The sequence below is a fragment of the Manis javanica genome, chromosome 1 (genome assembly GCF_040802235.1).
Source record: "Manis javanica isolate MJ-LG chromosome 1, MJ_LKY, whole genome shotgun sequence".
Classification (NCBI taxonomy): Eukaryota; Metazoa; Chordata; class Mammalia; order Pholidota; family Manidae; genus Manis; species Manis javanica.
In genome coordinates this window covers 37,297,267-37,323,705 of record NC_133156.1, presented here as the reverse complement: position 1 = coordinate 37,323,705, position 26,439 = coordinate 37,297,267, and the positions used below count along the sequence as shown (strand labels likewise).

The 26,439-nt window shown below is 42.5% G+C and overlaps 1 protein-coding gene across 1 annotated transcript in view; it reads right to left on the bottom strand.

Moving 5' to 3' along the window:
- Positions 1 to 25,531, bottom strand: part of SGCD (sarcoglycan delta) — a 981,442-nt gene extending 955,911 nt beyond the window's left edge. The window contains exon 1 of the mRNA XM_037025144.2: positions 24,897 to 25,531. The gene's annotated coding sequence lies outside the window, so the exon portion shown is untranslated. The remainder of the gene's footprint in view (positions 1 to 24,896) is intronic.
- Between the last annotated feature and the right edge of the window lie 908 nt (positions 25,532 to 26,439).

Genomic DNA, 26,439 nt, shown 5'->3' with positions numbered 1-26,439 from the left:
ACCTCATGCTCTTGGGTAGGAAGAATTAATATGGTCAAAATGGCCATCCTGCCCAAAGCAATATACAGACTCAATGCAATCCCTATCAAAATACTGACAGCATTCTTCAACAAACTGGAACAAATAGCTCTAAAATTCATATGGAAGAACAAAAGACCCTGAATAGTCAAAGCAATCCTGAGAAGGGATAATAAAGTAGGAGGGATCTCGCTTCCCAACTTCAAGTTCTACTACAAAGCCACAGTAATCAAGACAATTTGGTACTGGCACAAGATCAGACGCACAGACCAGTGGAACAGAATAGAGAGTCCAGATTATAACCCAAACATATTTGGTCAATTAATATACAATAAAGAAGCCATGGATATACAATGGATTAAATGACAGCCTCTTCAACAGCTGTTGTTGGCAAAACTGGACAGCTACATGCAAGAGAATGAAACTGGATCACTGTCTAACCCCATACACAAAAGTAAATTCAAAATGGATCAAAGACCTGAATGTAAGTCATGAAGCCATAAAACTCTTAGAAAAAAAATAGGCAAAAATCTCTGGGACATAAACATGAGCCACTTCTTCATGAACATATCTCCCTGGGCAAGGGAAACAAAAGCAAAAATGAACAAGTGGGACTATATCAAGCTGGAAAGCTTCTGTACAGCAAAGGACACCATCAATAGAACAAAAAGGAACCCTACAGTATGGGATAATATATTCATAAATGACAGATCTGATAAAGGGTTGACATCCAAAATATATAACAAGCTCATGCACCTCAACAAACAAAAAGCAAATAATCCAATTAAAAAATGGTCAGAGGAGATGAACAGACAGTTCTCCAAAGAAGAAATTCAGATGGCCAACAGACACATGAAAAGATGCTCCACATCCCTAATCATCAGAGAAATGCAAATTAAAACCAAAATGAGATATCACCTCACACCAGTAAGGATCGCCACCATCCAAAAGACAAACAACAGCAAATGTTGGCAAGTATGTGGAGAAAGGGTATTCCCACTGCTGGTGGGAATGTAAATTAGTTCAACCATTGTGGAAAGCAGTACAGAGCTTCCTCAGAAAACTCAAAATAGAATACCATTTGACACAGGAATTCCACTCCTAGGAATTAACCCTAAGAATGCAGCAGCCCAGTTTGAAAAAGCCATATGCACTCCTATGTTTATCGCAGCACTATTTACAATAGCCAAGAAATGGAAGCAACCTAAGTGTCCATCAGTAGATGAATGGATAAAGAAGATGTGGTACATATACACAATGGAATATTATTCATCCACAAGCAGAAAACAAATACTACCATTTGCAACAACAAGGATGGAGCTAGAGGGTATTATGCTCAGTGAAATAAAACCAGGCAGAAAAAGACAAGTATCAAATGATTTCACTCATCTGTGCAGTACAAGAACAAAGAAAAAAATGGAAGGAACAAAACAGCAGCAGGCTCAGAGAACCCAAGAATGGACTAACAGTTACCAAAGGGAAAGGGACTAGGGAGGGTGGGTGTGAAGGGAGGCACAAGGGGAAAAAAAGGGGCATTACTATTAGCAGACATAATGTAGGGTGGGGCCCAGGGAGGGCAGTACAACACAGAGAAGACAAGTAGTGATTCTATAGCATCTTACTATGCTGATGAACAGTGACTATAATGGGGTATGTGGGAGGAACTTGATGATGGAGGGAGTCTAGTAAACATAATGTTGCTCATGTAATTGTAGATTAATGATACAAGAAAAAAATATATATATATACAGCACTTATCTAATCAATAACAAATTCGGTCATTTACCTTCTGATAACAAGCATCTCACCATAATTGCTCTTATCAGTGAAATGTACATACTGGTGACCAAAGGATTTAAGAAATCTGGAGCCCTTGTCTATGTGCCCTCTTGTATACAAGTCCTAAACACTGATACGATGGATTTCCAGAAAATCCCACATAATTAATAAATATCAGGGATTATCCTGCATCATTATAACCTGTGAGGAATGTGTTCCATTCTGGAAAGAAGAAAGAGAAAAGTAAAATAAGTAAGCAATAGAGAGGGAAAGAGGCAGGAGATGGAAGAGAGAGAAGTGTGATACAATTCACTTGTACACAGTAATGTTCTGTATTAAACCTAACTAAAATATTAATCTCAACCCTTTGGCTATGGTACAGAAAATATTTCCTCAACCAAGGTTAATGTCCAAACAACACAACGAAAATTCAGTACAAGACAGTTCTGGACAAATCAGAGGCTTTATCAGATCTTGAAAAATTTATCAACCACAGGATAATATACTAGCCCCATTATCAAATACCACAGTAAACCAACCACCAACTTCCTGGAAACAATGAAGGCATAAAATAGAAGGCTGTTAGCCTTCCAGAACTGATCATAGCCACAAAGGAAGAAAAAGAAAAGCTGCAGTCAGTCTGGGCCACATGAAATGAGAAATTACACTTGCAAACTATCTTCTTGCAAATTTCACTCATGTAACAATAAAATTCTGGATGACTTCAACACTTGACAATTTGAATACAGAGAAACTGACCTGGCTCTTACAGCAGCTTAAGTAAATAGTAAAGGCAGGAGCAGGCACCTTTCTGTGATAAGCCATCAGGGAAGGCATTCTGTTATTGTGTTCTATCCCAGCTCTACTCATAACTCAAAACAAAACTAAACACTACAGGGAACTTTAATTCAAGGCGTTCATTTAGCAAACTAAACAGACTGAATTAGAAACAAAGGCACAGCAGACCAGAGCAGGAGGGGCTCTAGAGGTCATGCAAGTCCATAAAGTGAGTTTGAGGACATAGAAAGAACTACGATCCCAATGAAGATCCACCCAACATCCTCTCCAACCTGGAGCATGCTACTTGCAGCTCTTAGCCTCAACCACAGTAAGCGAAAGATGAGCCAGGAAGAGAGCAGCAGTTGGTGTTTGTGTTTGGCTCTCAGAGACACCATCTGGATCTGCCACTTAGTAACTTCTTGTGGCTGAACAGGTCACTTGAGCCCTCCAAAGTTCAGCCTTCCCATTTCTAGTATCACCAGCCCTCCTGACAGTAATAAAGATTAAATGAGGTAATACATGCTAAACCTTTTACATGTATGTGGTACATATGAAGATGTGTAAAATATTGCTTAGTTTGCAGGATTATCACAAGAATTAAGTAAATTATAATATATTAAAATCACTTAGTGCAGTGCCTGCCATAAAGGAGATGCTCAATAAATCCTAGCTCACTGTTATTATAGACAAGGTAAGCCCGGAGTTCTCTTCCGGTTCTGAGCCTTCTGTGATCATATAAACTCTGTCTCTTATAATTTAAACCTCAATTCAGTTTCCTGTCTCCCAACCCAGAATGTCAGCTACCATACTGCACAGAAATTGAGTCAGATACACAAGCCCAAGGCAGAGGCCCCAGCAGGGAGCCAAGGGCCAACATCAAGCCTCTGCCTGCAGATGGCCTCCTACCCCGGCCTGTGGTCCATGGTTGACTCAGCCCTGGGGTCAAGCACCACTTACCATGTAGAGAAACACTGACAAAGACACACATATCCAGCTTTGGCTTGGACCCCAGGAACCTGAGACAGACTCGAGGTCTAAGATACTTAGAGGTGTGGGGGTCTGGTTACTGCTAAACCTGTGTCACCTCTGTGGGTGACATCTCCCCCACACTGGTGTGTATGTGCCTATCTCAGCTAAGGCTTCAGGGTTACCACTTGAGGTGAGGCAGATGCTATGCCTTGGACAGCTTCCCAAGGAAGTAATTAATATTGATGAACCATAGCTTAAAATGCTTTGCATTTCTCATAAACCAGTAATTTTTTATGCCAATTCTGGTCACATACAATTGCAACTATGCCTGAGCAACGATGACAAAAAAAATAGGTAATGCTTATTGAATGTTCAACTACGTGCCAGGAACTGTGCTAAGCACTGTGTAAACACAATTACGCTTAACCTCTGCAGCAACTTTAGGGGTGGTTGTTGAAAGCAACCAGCCTTCATGTGACATTTAGAACACATTTGTTTTACTGACCAACATATCAACAAGGTTGGAGGACTTAGGAGGACATAGAAAGATCTGTCCTTCAGCAACAAATAAACAAATAAAAGACTGTCATTCAGCAACAAGGCAGAGAGCCTTTTATAATGAATATGAATTTCCTTACAAGCACAGCTTAAACTGCCCCACCCTTTCTAGATTGCCAAGTAACTTTCACATGTGTCTGAAATAGTGCTGTGGTTAAGTACCCTACATGTCTCAGTAAAATCCCTCAGTCTGTTCATGCTATGAATACTAATCTAAGATTGGCCAGGATGGTCTCACAGAAGTGATATTAGCAGTCTCTGTACTTGCTACCCCATTTTATAGATGAGAAAACTGACGCAGTTACATTGACAAGGTGACACAGCTGATGAGCAGCAGGAAGGAGCACCTGAACCCAGACCAGGTGTGATTGACTTCAGAGCCCAAGCTCTTAGCCATGACAGCCACACTTTATAATTAAACAAATGGTGAGACGTCGATACCAGGCAGGTGACGAAAGTTGTTAACTTTAAACCACCAAATTGTGGTTTTATTGTTTTTTTCCACATGGAAGAGGAGGAAAAAGACAAAACTATTCATGTATGTAACCACCATCAGTTGCACACCAATGACATGCCCAGCACTCTGCTCATATCAGGATCAGAAACATGAACAAACTGAGCACCTCTCCTGGTGATAGAGGTAGAGAACACTCTGTAGAATTGGAGTTACATAAAACAGGGTAAGTGTGCTTTCAGAAATACTGTCAGGGTTCCAGGAACACAGAAGGACCTGGTCTACCCCATGGACATGCCCACAAACACAGGAAGGAAAGAAGTACAGTGCAACTCTAAGAAGCATGAAAACTGTCCTTTCTAACTTACCCATCACTGCACATTAGATAGAAAATCCTCAGCTATGACAACATGCTGGATGATCTCCTGATTCACAGTGAAGGTCCGAGTATATGATTCCTTGCCAAGTAAATGACTCCACAATAAATTGTTTTATGATATTAGACTTGAGAGATCTGATAGTTCTATTAGTCTAATAGCACAGCTCCCAGAGCAGTACAAACAGAAATAAAACAAAACATCAAGTCCTAGGTTATGTAAATGTTATTTTCATGGTTTTTGTGAATCCACCCAGGTAGGGCACAGTAAGTTCCTAATCTTTTTGTTTTAATAAGTGTATTTACCAGATAGGAAAAAGCAGCTTGATTCAGTGTCTCAAAGAGCATTCAATTTTGGTAAATTAAAGTCAATAACATTTCTCCATGTGCTATGATAACTTCTCATGATGAGTCACAAAAGGAACACAACACGTTGTGTGGAGATGTAGTGACGCGCCTCTTACACCCTGGAAGTCTCCGGTCTTGAAGACATAAAGGTTAATGTGCATTCCCTTCACAGTTCAGAGTAGGTAGCTGCATGTCACCCACTTCTCAGGATTGTATCCAGCTTCCATAGTTGCAAAATTGGGCTGACACTAAGCCAAAAATGGTGTTTAGAAAGACATCTGTGGATAAAATGAAAGCTCCTGTGGCCAGGATTCTCACCTGGCCCTGGTCAGCTAGCTCACTGCACACCTGTGGGCAATATGTTACTATTGACTCTATATAAAGAGCTCCACCCAGTGCTCTGGGTGACATGGTGGCACGGCTGCAAGGCTGCAAGGCTGCAAGGAGAGCAGAGCAGAGGCTGGAGTGGTGGCAGCACTGAGGACAGAGAATGGGATGGCTGTGCAGGCAGAGAGGCCCAGAGGCAGAGACCAACTTGCTGCATGCAGAGTCGCTCTGAGTGAATGGGATTCTAGTGATTGACCTGCCACCATGGAAATAAAGTTGGGTATAACCCTTTCACCCCAAGAACATTCTACTGTCATTTCTTTGGTCACACTGAATTCATAGTGAACTTGCCCGGGCTGAAACCCATTGGTAAGACAACATCACATACACAAAGTTGAGGGAAAATTATAAGTAGAGGTTAGAATTATACAAATGCATAAATCATTACCAGACAACTCTGTAACTACTACTCAGCATGAAATTAAGCCTTACAAAATGAAATGCATTACCCATAAACGTTTGTTATAAATTAAGGCTAGAAAAACTACATTTTCTCTCTCTTGTCTGTTGAGAAAAATAAAGCTCACTATTGAACAAAGTTTTTTAATGCCATGAAGTGGTTTAAAAATAGAGTGTTTAATGTTCCACTTTATAATTGATGCCATAACATATTGCTTCAGCCCAACACACAACACAGTGCAATGTAATTATTTGCATAATTGTTGTATAGTTCTCTGGGACTCCATTCAATTTAACGTTATCTCATTTCTCCTACTCCCTCATGCTGGTGACTAGAAGCAAGGGATCTTCCCTCTTTGTGTCTGTGTGTCACAAATCTGTAACTCTTCTTGCCTTAGAATTAGTCCTCTCTTCCTAGTGGGTGTCAAAAACTACAGGGCAGACTGTTCACGGCCAGCATGCTCTTAATTATAGCCCTTTTTACTGGAACATTTCTCCTCTTCCTTAATGTTTTCATGTCCATTATGGGATTTGATTTTCACAGTATGTCCATGAGGGAGACAGGACAGGGATTACTATTCTCAGTTTATAGATGGGTAAACAGAAGCTCAGAGAAGCACTCAAGGCCCCAGATCCCCATTAGTTCAAGATCAAAGTTGGGACTCCAAATGCTAATTCAGTTCTCCTTCCAGAGTATGTGTCTGGCTTCTCAATTCGAGAAGACTTTCACCCTGGTACGTCATACATGATTTGCAAACTCAAAAGGGAGCAAGAAAATAGTATTTACGTAAGTCAAGTCAGTACAAGACAACAGAGAATGGTAGGGACTACGGGGAACTCTGCTTAAGAACAGGTCAATTCAAAACAATTTTAAATGTGACACAGGCCAAAAAACACATGCTTGGGGATGTGTGGGGGAGGCAGCAAATTTCACCCTTGGGCTGGCAGGGGTGATTCCTGCACTATACATATTTGTCAATGTATATCTAATGACTATCAGTACCCCTACACACAGAGGGACATTTGGAATGGTATCCCTCCAACCACTGAGAAATTAATTCACAGAAGGAAACTTGGTTCTCGGTCTTCAGGGCCCCACAGCCTACTGGGAAATAATAGACATTCCTATCCAAGTACAAACCCTTCAGTTCAGTGAAGCCTCTCACTGACTCTTGATCCCAGGCAGTTAGGCAACCTTTCTCACAGGCTCGCATAAACTTTTGCATGTATTGCCCTGAGAAAGACTTGTGTTTGCAATGGGAAAGAAATTGTCTGTGCAGCTATTTCACTCCTAACCCTTGATTTCTTTGCCGTAGCATAAAGGCTGATCCTTCTTAGCAATCAGTAATGTTTGACCATGAACTATAGAAGGTCTTGATAAAACCCTGTACTCTGATGGCATACAAAAGGAACAGAGCTAGTTGAGAAGAGATAGTTTGTAACTATTAACAAGAGAAACAATACTTTGAGCATTTACACTTGGCTCATCCATAGGCAGCAAAGTCTAGAGGTTAAGACACAGGATTAGGTGCAAAGTAACATGAATGCAAAATACAGCACCAGTACCAATATTACCAATTACAAATGCTGGGTAATATTAAGCAAAAACTCTTTTAAAATGCTCTGAGCCTCATTTTCCTCTTCTACAAGAAACAGATAAGACTGCTAACCTCAGAGTGTCTGTCATTACACAGATTCAGTGTAAAGACCAAAAGTACTCCCTGGTATTCACAAACTCATTCATTCAACCAATGTCCATGAGGTGGCAGGGGGAAGGGGGGAGGTCTACTATCATAAGGCATCTACTAAGTACAGGAGACACAGACCTAGTCCTTGACCTCTTATAGCTTTTATTATAGCAGATAAGACAGAGATTAAGTAACCATATATATCAATATAAAATTGTAACTGTGCTAAGCGTTTTGAAGGAGACATGGTACTACGGTACTATAAGATCGAGGGGTGGAGGAATCAGACCTGGCTGGGGAGGCTGGCGGTCAGGAGAAAAGGGAAGCAGTTGGAGAGCAGGGAAGATCTGAAAAAACAGTAGGAATTAACAGGCTAGGTACAGAGCAGAAAGCCCACTTTGAGTAAGTCTCCCGCAAGCAAAGAGACAATGAGGTAGAGTGGGGCAATTGACGGAAATCTTAACAAAGGCTGGATGTCGTGAATGATGAGGGTGCTGGGGAGCATGACTGTCCAGGCTGAGGTGGCAACAGGCGCACTGTGCAGAGACATGCAGACCTCGTCCTAAGGCAGGCAGAGTCTCTGACCAGCTTTGGCGTGGACTAATCAGATCATATTTGCTTTTTAAATACATTGCTCTAGCTGCATGCCCTGTGAGGAACAAGGCAGTACAGGAGGGCAGTTAAATGGATGTTACACCCACCGGAGAAAACACAATGGTCATTCAGGCCATAGTTTTAGAAATGAGATGGAAGAAAGTAGGAAAGTAGTACTTAGGGTTATGTAAGTAACTGTTGTTATTATGATTATTACAAATACTACATGCATTATCTCATCTAATCTTCATACAATCTCAATAGGGAAGGCCACTGGTCTCATTTAATATATAGAAGACAGTCTTGGCGGTATCACGTGATTTGCCCAAAGTCCACAGCTGGCCACAGGTTTGGCTTCAAAGTACTTTGCATTATCCCGGATTGCCTTTACACAAACAGGCTACAAAACGGTTGATAATAATGCCTTACAAGATGGCACCAACTGAGTTAAAAATGTTACATTAATGGGTTGAACCAGGACTCTTGTTGGAACAAAAGAATGTTTTCCTTTTTTTAAAAATTTTGGAGCCTTGATACCTAACCTGTACCACTATCAACACAGCCATTTTAAAGTAACCTGGTAATTTTGAGACAGAGGCTGTCAGGGTACTGATGTATACCAATCAAAGAGCATGAAAAACATGTGCGCTCCTACCCAGTGAAAGCCTGTCAAACTTAAAAATGTAGAACTCCTGTTGGTAAATATTTTTACCATCTGCTTCCTAAAACGTTGCCCTTTAATAGTCTCTTGTCATCATCATTGCAAATCAGTATATCCATTATTTAACTTTATGTATAGTTCATCAAAATGCTTAAGGACAGCAAATGTGCACAGCAGCCTGGGGAATTAAGGGCCATTACACACCAGGGAGCCGCTGCTCCACCGCAACTGTAGTCAGGTGTCATTCAAACACACCTACACTCAATGGATGCTCAGACTCACAGGTAACTTTGGCCAAGGGCTAAAATTAGCCCACAAGCCCCTCAGTGTTTGCTATTAGGTGGAGAAGGATCCCTAACTGTTCACAAATTATTAAGCACAATATCTTTTTTTAAAAAAATCTATTTAAGCTAGGAGGTTTTTTTTAAAGTTCTCATTCTTCAAGAAAATTGTCATTTTAAGATGCTGTTCTATAAATACAGACTAGAAAGGGAATCTTTAGAGAAATAAGGTCCTTCATACTCTAATTAAAAGGGACAAATGCAGGTTATTTTCTTCCTCCTAAATTAAACGCGGCCTTTCATTCATCTCTCCAGGGGGGTTTCCTTTTATTAACCAGCAGATATAGGAAGATTATACGTGGAATATGCCAGCTCTGGTCTATGTTTGAATAAACTCTCTGCCCCTATTAGGGGACAAGATGCAAAGGAATGAGTAATGCATTAACTTTCTGTACATTCTTAGAACAATCCTCCCACACCAAAACTATTATTTACCTAAGTCATGTAAAAATATCTCTTCTATTTGCAGTATGCCTGCACATTTCATTTTGAAGGCATTTGATTGTACAAAAAAAATTGTTACAAGCAGCCAGATTCTAATTGTAATGATTACGATTTGCTTCATAACTTGCTTTTTAGGTTCCTAGGACTCCTCACCTCCCCGAGGTTGGTATAAAAGTTGCAGCCATTTTTAGAACATTTAACTAAGAGAAATGTTACTTCATATAAGCCAAGGAGAATAAGTCAGTATCAGAAACCAGTGATAACTAAAGTCATTATAGGTTCAACAAAAGCAGTTCATGCCAAAGTCACCTGGCCTTTAAATAACCTTCCCAGTCTCACAGAATGATAGAATTCCATAGCTGTGGTATCTATAGGTTTGGGTAAAGAATCAGCCAAAATATTTCTTGATAAATTTATGAACAAGGAGGAGAAATTACAGTAAGATTAGGACAGGCAATGCATACCAAGTTCAAAGCACCATATATGAAGAACTTCAGTTCATGACTGATATAAACTGGGGAGACTAAAGGAATGAAAGCATCTCTCAAAGTATGCCCCAAAGCTCTCTTTAGCTGCCTCTTCTTTTTTTGTGTCCCTTTTAAACAGCTCTTCATTAAAAACTAGGAAAAACTCCTAGAAGTCAGTCATGCTTGTTCAATGTGGGAATGTCACAAGTTGAATCCATTGAATGAAACTTGACTTTCAAAATGATCTAAATAGACTAGACTATAAGGCCAATGCCACAAATAAATGCTTGACAAGGATAAACATGTACTTCTGCATTTGAGTTCAAAATTAAATCTAGACAGATAAATAAGATAGAGAAATAACTTGACAATCCTTCAGAAGGAACAAAGGGTTATATCTTGATTGCAAGTTCCTGTTAGAGGGCAAGGGAAAAAGAAGCCTGAGGGAGAATGAGTAGGACTTGTTAGCGTTTGACAAGTCTCCAGTTCTGATGCTCACAATCTGTGTGACCCCAGAATTTAACCTCTTTAAATCAGCTGCCTCATCTATAAAATGGCAATAAAAATTACCTCTTAAGGAATAATAAGGACAAAATAACATATTAAATGATTAATAATATTAATAATGATTGAATATAAATAATATCATTTATCACTTACTTGAATCATTAACTGCTATATATACTATGCTAAGTATCCTACACACATTATGACATTCATCTGTATTCTATTACAATGTTTGGCACATAGTAGGTTTCTAATAAATTACAGCTCTCATTATGAACTGTTGGCCTTCCAATATTAACCAGGAAAATCATTCACAACATTTAATTAAAGTATCGCCACAGTTGCTTACTCTAGACTCGAGTCCAGGGTCTATAGCATGCTACATAGACATCTGCCCTTGTGAGGACCACTTTCATCACAAGTCATGTCTATACTTAACAAACCTTCTAAAGTAGGACTCTTCTCTGCAACTGATATTTGTTTGCTCTGTCCATGAGGTCTCAAGAAATATGGTAAGTCTTCCTCAATGGATGACCACATATTCTTCTTAACCTTCATTAACTTGGGCCACTCTGAGGATGAATCAACATTTGTGACCTAGAGTACATTTTGTGTCACTTATTCCAAACTAGCCTTGGGCGTTTGTGGATGACCATCACAAGGGAAGGTAGCGGGTAATCTAATTGATCACTGAAACTTCAAATCCAACGGCCCAGGGAAGAGCCCTGTGAGCAGAGGAAACAAGAGACTGGAAACAAAAAGGCAGCACAACCAGTGAGAGGTGGAGGGGCGGGAAAAGGAAGAGGACACCAGCAGAGAGCAACAGTGTAATTGTAAGGTGGCCGAAAGTGACCAAATCAGACTTGCCTTTTTAAAAAATTCTTCTGGCAACATGCTGGAAACAGAGACAAATGGTCAGGTTGCACAGCTGTTGAGGATTATGAAGACTGGTTGATCTGAGATGGGGAATATGGAGAAATGTCAAGGATAACCATGGGTTTCTGGCTTGCACAACTGCTACCATTTAACCAAGACAGAGAAGTGGGAAGTAGCATCGTTAATCTAGGAGAAAACTCCAACACTTTCAGTAAGGATTATCATATTATAATCCCAGAACCCTGAATATGATAAGTGCTATAACTCAGATACAGTGACCTTTAATTAAAGGGAGCCTGTGAAGCCAGAATGCTGAGGTTCACATCCCAGATCTACCACTTTGTAGCTGGTAACTCTTGAACAAGTAGATAATTGGGCAATGCCTGTTTTGGCACCAGTACACAAGCTTCTAAAAGCCCTTCACTCATCAGTGAAGGGTCTCTCCCAAAAGTCGATCAATCCCAGTAACCACACTTCCACAGGCAAAGGGTGCCAAATCCCCAAATCTTCAGCACCTTTCCTATTCCTTCTCCCTACTGCTTACTGCTCAAGAAGAAACCACACTCATCCACTACACTGAACTCTGTTTACATTGCCTTTCTTTCAAATATATGTATATAATGTCATATAGTATATCATATATAAACAAAAAAAGTTTAATATTGCTTTTAAGCAAAATGCAAAAATGTTGGTATAAATATTAGCATACCACAAATAATCTAATTATTATTCAATGTTTTGACCCTAATATTCACTTCTAGGTTCATGTATATAGTTATAGCTTTATACACATCCACTCGTTTTCTCTGCCATTTGATCTACCACATGACTATTCTGCAACTTTTCAATTCACCCTCCTAATGATGGACATTTTGGTTATTTCCATTTTCTTGCTATTATTAACAATGCTTTTATGAATATTCTAGCATGTGTCAATTTCAGCACATGTGCAAGAGTATCTAGAAGACATATACCTAGGGGTGGAACTGCCAGTAACAGAGTAGGCCTTTAACAAGAAAATGCCAAAGTATATTCCTAAAGTAATTGCCAATTTACACTCCCAATGGATTAAAGTTCTCTACAACACTTCATGTTTTCAGACTTTTTCATCTGTTCTAATCTAGTGAGTATAAACAATATGTCACTGAAGTCTCACTTTGCATTTCCCCAGTTACTAATGAGGCTGTGCAAATTTTCTATATTTATTGTCATGCTTTTCCTTTCCAGTATAACCCCTGTTGAAACCCTGTGGCCATTTCCCATTTTGTTATCTTTTTTTATTCTTTTGCATTATTAAGTTCATTCTATCAATTCTTTTTTCTTTTGAAAAGTTCTATTTAGTTTCTTTGTAAAATCTTCCTAATCATTTCTTACACTCTGTTTGCTTATATTTTAAATAACTGCCTTGTATTCCTGTAAAGATTCATACCTCTCAATTTTAGATTCTATATATGATTGTTCCAATACCTAAAAATCTGAAGGGTTTAAGTCTATGTTCTATTTTGTTTCCTTTCTGATATCACTGACCAATAATGGCTGGTTATATTGTGTATTTTTTCAACTTTGATTATGGGATCTTTTTTTTATCTTTATCTATGGAATTCCAGTAGTCCCAAATAGGGTATGCTTTCCTTTATAGAGATTTTGTGATAGCTTCTGCTGGAAGCCAGGGGAGGCTACCAGCCTAGGACCACTTGGCCCCTTCCAGGTCCTGACTGCATGCAGGAGTCAGTCGCAGCTTCCCTGCCTACTGTTTTACTCAAAGCTGATCCTCAGGCACAGAGCTGTCTGGGTATTTCCACTCAGAACAATTTGGGCTTTTTCATGTGCTGCTTGCTCAGTACTTCCCACTTGGTTTTAGATCCAAAATTTGTTTTGTTTTCTTTTGGGCCAATACTTGGATACCTGAAGGGCCAGTGATTTCCTTACTTCCTCTACATCTAGAAATGCATGGAAAGCCAGGTTTGTCCATGATCTAGGTGCTATGTAGCACATGGATCCTGGAGGTAGTCCACTAAGTGAAAAGCATAAAATAATTATTTTCAGTGTATTGTTGTAAGAGTTCAGTTGATATCAACTGTTCAGTATGTTATTATATGGTAGTTCCCTGATGACACGTTGGAAATGTCACCCAATTATGTTGCTCCTAGCTGAGTACTCCCTTCTCTGAATCTTAGTCTTTCATTGTCTACAACATCTAATTTAATTCTTAATTACATGTAATAGTTTATCCTTCTCCATCCACTCTGGATAAGTACATGCTGTCTTCAGGTTCTCCAAGGACAGAAGCACTGTCCTTACTTGTCTTCCCAAGGATCAAAGGTCCCTGACCAAGAAATATTGTTGGTAATTTCATTGTGTAAAAACAATTCAGACAATTGAATTAAAAATAGAATTACTAAAAACAAGCACAAAACAGATACAATTACAGATCTTGTCTTTTCCAAAATAATTCATCCATTTATCACAAGTAAAATCAATGATGAGAAATACAACTACCCAACACACTTCCTAAAACTACAATTTAAGGTGTTTACAGCAAGAAGCAAGACTTCTAGGAGAAAGTTGGAGAAATGCCATCATCACTGCCTTAAAAGAAGATGAAACTCTTAATTTTGCATATAATATATTGCATTTGTTTTTGTATGAATCCCCCTCTCTACCACATTCTTAAACAAGAGATGGACACCAGAAATACATTTCCTCCTCCAGGTTTCAAAATCAAAACAGACCTAATGATACAAGCACAATCCCTTAGTCAATAAGATTACAAAGTCTAGCTACTCAGGGCCAATTTGTAATCAGAGCATCAGGCCATACTGTACGAAAATGTCAATTCTGGCGCAGCCCTGATAAGCCAAGATTGAATGCGTGGGCCAGTTATCATATTATTCCAACTGCCCTCTTTGAAAGCTGGCAGGCCCAATTTGAATACAAAAAGGTCTTCAGTTTGAGTGATTTTGCATCTGAAATGAAAAAGAACCACCCAGATGGATAATGTTTTTCACTGCTATTTTGTTTTCTTAAATATAAAGAAAACATCCAATATAAATATTTTCTCAAAATCACGTGGTCCTAGATATGTTTCTACAACAGTCTTCACTATGAGATATAAAAATAAAAATCTTGCTAGGACTTAATAGATGATTTACTATTAAAAATATGTGTCATTCAATAAAAATGTCTTAATACATTTCAAGCATTTTGAGGCGGCCTCCCTGTATTTCCCCCTTTGAGCTGGTAGAGGCCACACTGAGACAATACACCAAAAGCTTCACTAAGGAGCGTGGAGAGGGCAGAATTGCCCGATAGTAATTCTCTGGGCTGTTTAACCTCATTCTGCTTCTATAAAAACAACTACTTTTAAAGCTAAAAAAAACCTTTTGACTTTGAGTACAAACTAAAATTCCTCCCTACTTTGGCTGATATGGAAATTCCAGCTGATAATTTAAAGTCTGCCTCTTTCACAAATTTCACTGAGGTCTCTGCCCCCCAATCTGGATGGGGCTGCCTCAGTCTCTTCCATTATTTTTACACCAGCCAAACTAGTGAGTTCACTTCTAATTAAGTTTTTATTCAAGTGGCTGTGCCTTCATCGAACAATGGTTCACTGGGTACATTTCCATACTTCCTTCAAACTCACCAGGATTACAGACAAGAGAGTTTCACTGAAAAATTCTGAACTCTGTAAAGTAAAAATCTGTTTTCTGATAAGTGAGAAGCAGCCATACAGACTTCCTTAAACTGTTTACAGAACCCTCACTGAGGCAGCTTCAATGGAATATTTGTACTGCATGCCTATACATTAATCTTAAAGCAGCTCTTTCCGAGTGGTCAACAGGCACTGCTGTATTCCTCTACTTCAAGCACAGCTGGCTTCCTCACTAGTTCTCCACTGGGAAACTCACAACTCCACCCCAGGTCCTTTGTACTTGCTCTTCCTTTTGCCTGGAATGATCTTTTCAGCAGCTATCTCCTAGATAGCTCCCCCTGAAGTCTCCAGTGCACATGATTGCTTTCGGGAAGTAAATGCTGTCTCTTTCCAAGGACAGGAAGCGTTGTCTCTACTTGCCCCCTATCTTCCAGAATCCCAATGACAACAGATCTCCTATGAAGAACTGTTAGTAGTTCATGGTGTGAAAAACGTCCTTACAATAGTAAAAACTGCATTATCAAAAACATGCACAAATTCAGTTCAATTCAGTGAAGCCCTCCCTGGTACCACTTTTTCTAATCTCTCTCTCTCTCCCTCTCTCTCCCACTCTCTCTCTCTCCCTCACACACACACACACACACACATGCAGAGGCAGGTTAAGTTCTTGATCACTACATTTTACCAAAGCTAAATAAATCCCAGCATATCCGAATAACGGCACACTATGCAACTCAGAAAAACTGAGTCACCTCAGTATAAACTTATGTTGACGTTCCCAATGATGTGCCATTTAAATTTTTAAAAACAAGGTATGTTTTGTGAAAGAGGAAAAACTTGTGCTCTTTGTCCCCATATATGACAGGGAGGATGCAGAAGACCCTAGCAACATGATTGTACCAGAAAAGGTGGAAGTGGGGACTTAGAATCAGGAATGAAGAAATGATTATTTTTGACCAGTTTATAATGTTTAGCTTTAAACCATTCATGTGTAATGTTCAATAGATCAAAATTTACCATTTTTTAAAATTCTGCCCCCAGTCCTAATACAGTTTCCAGAATGAGTTCTTTGTATACCAGTATGGCCAACACTGGGCACTTAAATGGTCCATGTACTTGTGCCTTTAAACCTAAGAGTAGTGCCCTCTGGGCTGTGAAAGGGACAGTGGCCCAGAGAGAGACAGGCACAAGGCTAAAGGACACCCACCCTCGCTGGCACGGATGCTTCTTCCATCCTCCAGGATGTTGTTCCTCATTATTAGATCAAAAAGTCTGCAGAGGCCCAGGGAGGAACCACAGAGCCCTTATCGCCAAGCCTGCCCCTCCACAGTTCCTTTCAACCACACACACACCCACTACCAAACCCCACACACAAGTCACCTGTCACTCAAATCTCACCAAAAACTCTACGTGAAGGAACAGAAGTCAAGGCCAAGTCAAAAGGTATTTTATGAACAATCAGCAACTATTTGTCATCAGTATGAAGCTAGCTCATGGCCCAGAGCCCACAGTCGAAGATGCATTTACCTGTAGGCGTGAGTAGGCGCTGGCTCAGCCACTAGCCTGCCACAGGATCCTGGGCAAGGGAAAATGGTTTCCTCTCCCCAAGCCTCACTTTCCTCTTTCTCTCTCTCTAAAATCTAGAGCAGCAGCTCAGTTAAGTTTTACAGATGGTGGATTTTTCCCTGTTAGAGTCATGAAATCAATTTTGTGAGTCATAGCATTATTTTTTTAAATGAACTCAAAAAGACTGGAAAATAGAGTATATCACCTATAATAAACGGAAAGACTGTTTTTGTTTCAATTATATGTGTGAATATATTGTACCTGTATGTGGCCATGTGTGTAGTGCGTAACAAGATAGTAGAATAAGAATCTAGCAAATAACCAATATAAGGGTGTTATTTTTTAAATCTTTATGCCGATCATATATGTGAATATGTACTAGGTAAAGATGTAAAACATGTTTCTAAATGTACATTGTAAGTCATTTGAAAGCTGCTAGACAAGGCAGACATTCTCTAAGCTCCTTTCAAGTTTAGAGTTTTATTTATCAATAGAAGACAGTGAACTTGGCTAGTGAGATTAAAATAAGAAAAGTCTGGATTTAGAGCCCTGCTCTGACCCTTCCACTAGACCACTTTCCAAGCCTCAGTTTCCTTGGCTTTCTTTAAAGATCCTCTGTGGATCTTTTCATTGTTTCCCAATGTTTTTATCTTCCTGTTTCCCAACGTTTATTTTCCTGCTCAATCACTTTTTTTTCTTTGTTCACTATCCTCAGTTTACCCTGGCCCAACTGTTCAGCACATGTGTCATCTCAGGGGTAACACATAACTCTCCCATCCGTAAGTAAAACTCTGGGCTCCTGAGCAGATGAGATGAGAGAAAACATGTCAAGAACTCAGGACCACACTGGTATATAGTAGGCCCTCAATAAATGGTACTAGTAATAGTAGCATTAGCAGTAGCAGTAGTAGGTGGTGGTGGTGGTGGTGGTGGTGGTGGTAGTGATGTAGTATTTATCCTCAATACCACTCAAAATGCTTCCATAAGGTCAGAAGTCTGGGGTACTCTAGACAGCTAGAGTAGCTAAATGATAGCCTTCGCAGGAAGTTTTCCACTTGATTAGAGGACCACAGAAAACTCCAAACTATTTAAAATCCAAATAAATTACTCTTTAATGAAGCAATATAGGAAAGCAGGCAAGCTAGGGAAGGAAGCAATCTATCATGGGAGCAGGGATACGAAGGGAGGAGCCTCTGCACTGCACATAATACGGGAGACCAAATCAAAACTAGCAGCTATAATCTCAGGCTGATTAGGTTATAAGCCAAAGAGAATTCTTATCTATGCCTTCTCTCCTTGAATAATCACAATTTTGTTACTTTGCTTTGGTTTTGCAAGCATTTTTGGATACAGGAAGGTGCTGTGTGGAGATATTTCTGCTGCCTTGTCAGCACTGATTACAATGTTTGCAAAGGATCATCTACAATACATCACACCAGTGATCTGTGTCTTACTGTCCCCATAATATTGGTACCATTGATAAAGATCTGTGTGTTAACCATGTCAGAGTAACTGCACACGTCTTTGTCTGAGGATGTACTTAGGCTGGTCCATTTAGTCCAAAGCCAAAGCACCCCAGAGATAGAGAGAAGGGGCCCAAGGCTACTGCTTCCCATATTTAAAAAGTGTTAAGAAGAAAGAGGAGCATGATCTGAACCACTATTTTGCCAACAACCCTGTTTCAGGGACTTGACAGTAAACTTCCATTTATCTCTCAATCTCCTCGAAACATAACACACAAGAACATCAAAGGAAGATCTCCATCAAGCCATGTTTCCCTGTTTGAAAAGTAGGCTAAGAATCCCAGGAGCCTGTAAGACTTTGCCAACATTGGGCCTGCCAAGACATTCTCCCATGAACTTCCTGACACTTTGGGTTTGCCTTGTCAGCAAATCATTTCAGTCCTGCTTCCCTCCTTTTCTGCATGAATTTTATCTTGGAATTTTGCAGAGGCCAGGCTGTGTACCCGCAGAAGGCTTGGGAGCATGCCTTCAAAGCAAACAAGTATGTCACCAGGATGTGCTAACTGTTCTCAGCTGTAAGAGTCCTTGCCCAACAGCCAGAAACCTCTGGCTCTCACACTGACTTTGGTACTTACCTGCTGGGTGACCTCAGGCAAGTCCCTTTCCGTCTCTGGACCTGAGTTTTCCGATTACTCCTATAAGCTAGTAAAACTAGATTATCTCTACCCTTAGTTCTAAGTCCAGAAGTCTATTAATTTTTAAAAGTTTTTGGCTGAGAAACAGAAGTGTCTTTCTGGACAACTAATTAAACATACAGATAAAATCACATTAACTTATAAATCAGAGTGTCCCTTCTAATTACATCTTAAGCAATATCACAATGGAACTTGCCCAAAGCCACCAGCACAGTCAATCAACTATTACACACTTCCATCTGAAGGACTCGTGCCTTGGGGTACACACTATGCCTCATGGTTTCCAATTCCAATTTTTGGATGTTTTCTTTTAGAGGTTAAGAACACTGACCACTTTTTCTTCTAGACTACCTAGAATTAGCTAAAAGCTTCAACTGGCCATTTTGTGAAACTATTTTGTGAATTTCCTGGATATTACACACTGTCCTGGATGCTGTAGACACAGCTTCAATTAAGACTAAATCCTGATCTCAAGAAACTTGAGTAGCAGGTACAGAGAAGGAAATGAATATGTACACTTAGTTTAAGTGGAAGAACACATTATAAAGACAAGTATACATTATAAACACATACAAAGACATCTAACCCAGCCCTTGCAGAGTCAAAGGAGAGTTTCCTAAAGAAGCAATATCTATGCTGAGACCTTAAAAACAAGTAGAAGTTTAACCAAGCAAAAGGATCACAGGATGAATTCAGGAAAATTCTTATCAATTGCTGGAAAAGCAAAAGCCAATATCTGGAGGCAATTTAACAGCCTAAAAAAATTATCCCCCAAAATTCAAAAGATCCCCACCTAGAATAGTACGGCATTAGATGTAATGGGTGTAACTAAACTACAAACCAGAATATGTTTCATATGCAACACTGTCCTGATGGGTAAGGAAGGAACCATGACTCATACCAATGCAACATTAAGAGTCTGGGGGAGCTTAAAAGGAACATCCGAATTCAGGTCTTGGTGTGTTACTTAGAATCTGGGTGACCTGGGTAAGGTGATTTAACTCCATGATCGTCAGTTTTATCCTTGGTTAAATGAAGTCTGGCACATGACAAATGATTAACAAATTACTAGCTGAGGACACACTAAGGGTGAGTCCTTACCACATGGTGGACACTGTGCTCAGCACTTTAGTCACTGAACAAGTTAAGTCCTGGTGGCATACACAAAAGGGACATCTGTTACTATCTTCAGCATCCAGGTGAAGAAATACAGACTTGGAAAGTTCAAAAACCAGACCACAGTTGGAATAGCTAGCAAGGTGGAGGTAGCCCTTGACCCTTAGTTTGTCTACACTCAGAGCCCAAGTCTTACCTACTAATGTATTTTCCACCTTCTACTTCTACACTGGCAGCCATGCCCAGAAAGTAGGTTTTCACCACTGAAATGGCAAAAAATGCCCAACATATTAAAGATGCAGACATTGTATATGTCAGTTATGCCTTCATTTGTGTTCTATTCACAAATGGTTGTCATTATTTAAAACATGTTATCAGACACTTGCTTATCAGAGCTACCTACTGCTCAATTACCATCCTTGAAAAAGAGGTCAGGGTTAAAAGTAACAGATTCAGAAAATAAATTTGGATCTGAAAAGGGAAAGATGACAAAACAGTTTGCTGGACAATATGTCTGGCCCCTCTGGCCACTTTTCATTGAAATAGAAGGGAAAAGATGTTGAGGTCACTGAGAAAACAATTTAAGTCGGCCAGAGAGAGACAGTATGTGAGAGTTCCTTTTCTAAGGGAGTCAAAAGCATAATAATGAAGGGGAGGAAAAGGGTCCTTCTTACACCAGAGCTAGATTCCGTCAGTTGGGAGATGGAACTTGACACTTTTGACAGAGGGGCACATTGTCCTGCTTCGTGGTGTCATTTTGTGTCAAATATTACTACAAACACTGAGGCACTGAAAGAGCATTTGATGTTTCCTGAAATGCTTTCTGACCTGGCACAGGAAAAACCATGCGTAACAAACAGTGCAATTGCTGCACCTCTCAACCAGCTCCCAAAGTTTCCTCTAGGTTGACCAGCTTGTTTCCTTAATCATGGTGCATCAGTGTGGGCCGCGGCACACAGAGAATAACAGTATTTGTTTGTTTGTTTTGCTGGAAGCTGGAGGAGCTTGGAGCTCTCCTCTTAAAGCTGTTTGAAAAGGATCCACAGGGTCAGATTCTAGGAGCTACAGAATAACTGGGGCAAACAGTAATGTGCATATGCAGACATGGGGCACAGACTAAAAATACAGAGTTCTGAGCTCTTTGTCCCAAGATTTTGATCCAATAAGCGTCTAGTAGGGTTTAGAAACTTGTGTTTGACTCAGATGCTCATGGGACCAGTGGTGCGGTGGGAAGAAGGCTGGACTGAGACTCAGGAGAGCAGGGCCCTGGTCCCAGCTCTGGCACCTACTCACTGTAGCATCTCTGGCAAGACACTTCTCAGTTTCTCCAGAAGCTTCTCATTTTGCTCAATTGATAAAGTGGGGAGAAGGAGTGCTTGGCAAAGGTCTCCAAGGATCTTTGGCTCCATCATTTTAGAATGGACTGTTAGGATCAGAAGCTAGCAAACTATGTAAGTCTATGTGGCCTGAAACTCTGGAGTCAGTAACACTTGGGTTCAAATTTCAGCCCCACTGCTTTCCAGTTGCTAGACCACAGACAACTAATGTAATTTCTATGGCACAAGTAATGTGATTACTCTAAGTCTTAGTTTTCTCAACTACAAAATGCTAATGACAGTAACAGTGCCTATGGCATGGTTTTCTTTGAGTGTTAAACAGACGTGTATAAGCAATGCCCAGGACAGTGCCCTGCTGGGTGCTCAGTACCTGTCAGTCGTGGACAACTGTGACAAGGTCAACCAGGAGAGCTGCCTGCTGTCCCCTGGAGCTACTGTGATTAATGAGGCTCGTAGAAAGGTAACCCTGGTTGAGCAATCCTTGGGCTATATCCTTTTATCAAGAGAAATTCACAAAAAATGAGATTTTCTGGAGAGGATGGGATACCAGAGGGAGGCATTAAACTATGTCTTTTAGGAGTAAATACAGGAAGAAATTGGAGAAGGACATTATACCATCTATATCACATTTATCAAAGTGTGGTCCAGGGACCACCTGCTTCAGAATCAACTGGGTACTCATTCAAGTGGCACATTCCTGTGCCTCTAGGATCAGGCTCCCATGGGGGTAGGCTCTGCAACTTGCTTTCCTCAGAAGCTACACATGAAGTTCTTCCATAAGCAGGGCTTAGAGAGTCACTGGTTACTATGGTTAATGTAACCAGTCTAACCCCAAATCTCTAGTCAATCCCATGTTTACTCAGGAAAAAAACAGTGAAGGCAAATGAACTTGTGCACCTGTGCATTTATAAGAATCTAAACGTCATACATTCCTGTCATCTACTGTGCAGCTGGGTTCCAAGCAGGTGTCCAATTTCTGCATAATTCATGACTCCCCAGAGAAATTAACACTAGCCAAGGGCTGGCTGCTTAAGAATGTGGATAATGTCAACCTCCTTAGAAAGGCAGCAGCATGGGTTACAAAAAGTAGATATAAAAGGCAAGTCCCGCCCTACCTCCTCCGTTGCCAGGCCCTTGCTCTCTGCCCCACCTGACTTTCTTCCCTGACAGTCTGGTCCTTTCCCCTCATGCTTTCTTCTCTCACATTCCTTCCCCGTCCGTCTCTTCCTCCCACTCTCTGCTCTCATTCTTTGCTCCCTCTACCCCACAGCTTCCCTTCTTTGATTTGTCTCTTTCCCTCTCTCTTCCTGCCTCTGTGTATATGTGTCTCTCTTTGATGCCCGTCTGTCTGCTTCTTCAATGTCTGTATTTCCCCCACTTCCCTTCTTCTATCTCTGACTCTGCACTTCTGTCTCTCTTTCTCTCTGTCATACACAATACCTAGCTACTCATTCTTCCTCTTGACACCCCAGATCCTGGCTCCCCTCCCAACAAGGAGCCTCTGGGGGGCATGTTCATGGCCAGGCATGCATGCACCCCACGCTAAATCAGCCAGCACCCTCCACAAGGTAAGGGGCTCACTCTACTTTCAAGGTCTTGGCAATCTGCTGCCAGGCCCAGAGTGAGCAGGGTCACTCCTGGGAAGGGAAACTAAATCAGGGCTGGAAAGATGCAGTAACAATCACAGAGTGGAAACAGCCAGGCCAAACCACAACAGTACCCTGAGTCTCCCTGGAGGGGAAGCCACTGGGCTAAGCACTAGCTGTGGAGGGGTCCTCTACATTTTGGAGTGCCATCAGTTCATCTCCACAGATAAGCAGCCTGCTGCATCAGGGGTAGGCAGTGGAGCAGCAGTGCCGAGGGGTGGCAGGAAGGCTTTGACATCTCAAAATTTCTATCAATCTTCTCAGAGTTGGTCAATCTCCTCAAAACACAAAACCTAAGTAAAAACTGATTGTCTGCTATGCATGCAGCCTCCAGACACACACCCCCACCCACCCCAAGCTGCTCCTCTGTATTCCAAGCCAACAACTATTACTAAGTACATCCTTTATAGACATACCAGAGTTTCTTCCATAAACAGATAACTGTCCCCAATTTTCAGATGAACAAACTGAGGGATAGACACATTAACAGAGCCTGGCTTTAGAAGTTGCTACTTCGGAGTGCCACCAGTTTCAGGGCCCGTGTATTTTTGCACACTAGAAACCACAGAAAGATGGTGAGCTCAGAAGAAACTTTTTCAAAGAGCAGCCACGCCTCCCTCCTAATTCAAATCTCACAGGACCGGTACAGAACATCGTCTAACTCTAGTCTCTTTGCCTCCAGCTCTCAAACTCAACCTGTCCCCACAGTCGGCCACCACAGCATCTGTACACCCTTCCCACCCAATGTGCATCTTAGGATAAGAGTGCAGGAGGCAGGTAAAGAAATAATAAACTCAGGCCAAGGCTCCTAGTACTCTTACAACTGCTCCTCACTGGTAGAGTATAGAGGAGCAAAATTCTGAGGTTTGGCCTGCTGCCCAGCCCAGAGAGCTGGAATACCCACCGCCAGGGACCCTGGTGAAGGCTGGGGCTCGCATCCGAGGACCAGCCAAGTCCACGTTGCCCCAGCTGAATAGTCCCTCAGTTGCCTGCAAGTTGAAACCTCAGTCAGGCACACAATGAGGCCGCTGTTTTCCGACAGGAGGCATTTGGATGCTTCACACACTCACCGTAAATCGAGGCTGAGAGCAGAGAGCGCATTTCCTTACCCATGTTCAGATGTAACCCTAGAAGCTGCAGCCTGGGCCCCTGGAACCAAGCGATTTTCCTCCCCCGCGCACGACCACAGAAAGCCCGCGCAGGCCACCTGTTGGACTGTGTTCGGCCACCCTAGATCTTGCGCCCCCAACCCGCCCCGATGTAGGACACTCTATCCGTCAATGATAGCTAAAATTCAGTCGTGCCTCCGCCAACAGCTACCTTCCTCGCTCTCAGTCACACACAAACACACTTCCTTAATATTCCAGCAGTCACTTCTCTTGAATGAAGCGCGCTTAGCCTCCCCTAGGGGCCCGGGATGCCCACGAACTCTGAGCGCGCCCAGGTGGCAGCGGATCTCAAAGCGCTGAGCTGGGTGCCTGCTTAATGCGCGGGTGGCTGAAAAGCCCCAAATGGCACATTGGTGGGGTACAAGTAGTGGACTGCACTAGGGAGCCCCCTTTCTCCTTCGGAAGCAGAAGAGGTCTCTCTCCTTGGTTCTGACATGCAGGCATTCAAGGAAGCACAGAACGCAATCGGATGTCGGGGAAACCAATGTTGCATTTTGCTGCTAAATCCCAGAATAGGTAAAAGCAGACTCAACTTTCTCACGTCTCCCTGCCATCCCTGCGAGCAACTAGCTGGGTAAAGGGCGCAGATACGAGCGGGCTACTCACCTCTAGATAGGGATGCTGCCCCTGCGGGGGACCACAACCGACTGGCGCACGCAGAATCCGTGAAACGCCGTTTATCGCTTCTCTGCCCAGCCACGCGGTGAGGGCTACGCGCTCCAAGCGGGGCAGCCGAGGACAGTCGATCCCATGGGTGGCGAGTTGGCAGAGGGCGCGCCGCCCGGCTGGGGGCGCATCGCTCCCAGGGCTGGCGCAGGCTGCGGAGGAGAGAGGGGCTCCCGGGGAAGTTGGCGGCACTGGGGGCGGACTTCGGACTTCGCGCTCTCTTCAGCTCGAGTGGCAGGCGCTTCTTCTGGGATAGACAAGGGACTCCTCGGGGAAATGGGGGGCAGTGCGGGCCGAGCGGATGCGGAGAGCCTCCCTAGCCGCCACCTATGAGGAGAGCAGCGGCATCGCACTGCCTAAAGCAGAAGCGAGCGCGAGAGCCGGGCTGCCTTCTCCCAGCTGCGGGCGTCCCTTGCTCAGAGCCCGGCTCTCCCCAGACCTCCGTGCCTCTCCTCCTGTTCGCGTCCTCCTCCCCTCGGTTGCTTAACCCGCTCGCGGGGTTCGCGGAGCTGGGCTCCGGCCAGAGACTGAGCGGAAGACGGCCGCAGAGCCCGCAGCATGGAGGGCAATCTCGCCGGCTTGGGCTCCGGCAGGGGCAGCAGCGGCCGCCGCCTCCCGCGCGCCCACGTGCCGGAGCCCCGGTGTGCGCGCGCTCCGGCCAGCGGCTGGCGGGAGGAGGGAGGGCAGAAGGAGGGCGAGCCGTGGGTGGGGGTGGCGGGGGGAGTCTGCACACCCGCGCAGCTGAGGGAAAGCCGCTGAGAGGCTCCCGGGGGCGCGGGGCTCGGCGTCTGCAGCTCCGGGAAGACTGGTGTGCAAGGTTCCCCCAGGTCCCCCCTTTCTTTTGCACAGCGGAGGGAGCCTGAGCGAAACCCGGAGCTGGGGGGGGTGGGTTGGGGGCGGGGACAGGGGCTCCTTCCGCAGGATCGGGCGGGAGCCGCAGCCGGGGGCAGCTACGTGTCTCCCCCACTGAAGGAACGAGTTCCAAGTATCCTTGAGCCCCCTAAGCTCTCCCCAGCGAAAAATGAGGTTCAGAAACACCGGGTGAGGGAATATGCGGGTTTCTAGCGAGAGCTCGTTCCGTCTTGCCCCGCCTTCCTCCCAGAGTAAGCACTTTTACCGGTAACCAAGACTCCAAAGGGCTTCTCGTTCTAGGGAGTAAGGGGCTTGTCTTGCAAGACGAGCCTGACAGCCTCCAATCAACTGCCAAATAATTAAAGCACTCACTTTGAAAGATGCTGGACAATGTCCTGGATCAGGACCCTCCCCGGTTGTAAATTGTGTTGTATTGTGTGCTCCGCTGGCCATACACAGGCCCTCCGTGGGCCTCGTTGCTCCAACCATAAATTGAGGCTCTTTCCTTTTAGAAGACAGACAAAACAAATACCTGTGAGAATTTTAAAATTAGAAGACACTTCAAAAGATGGCTAATAGTTCAACAAGAAACATGATTAAAATAAGAACAAAAATCATGGAATAATTGAAA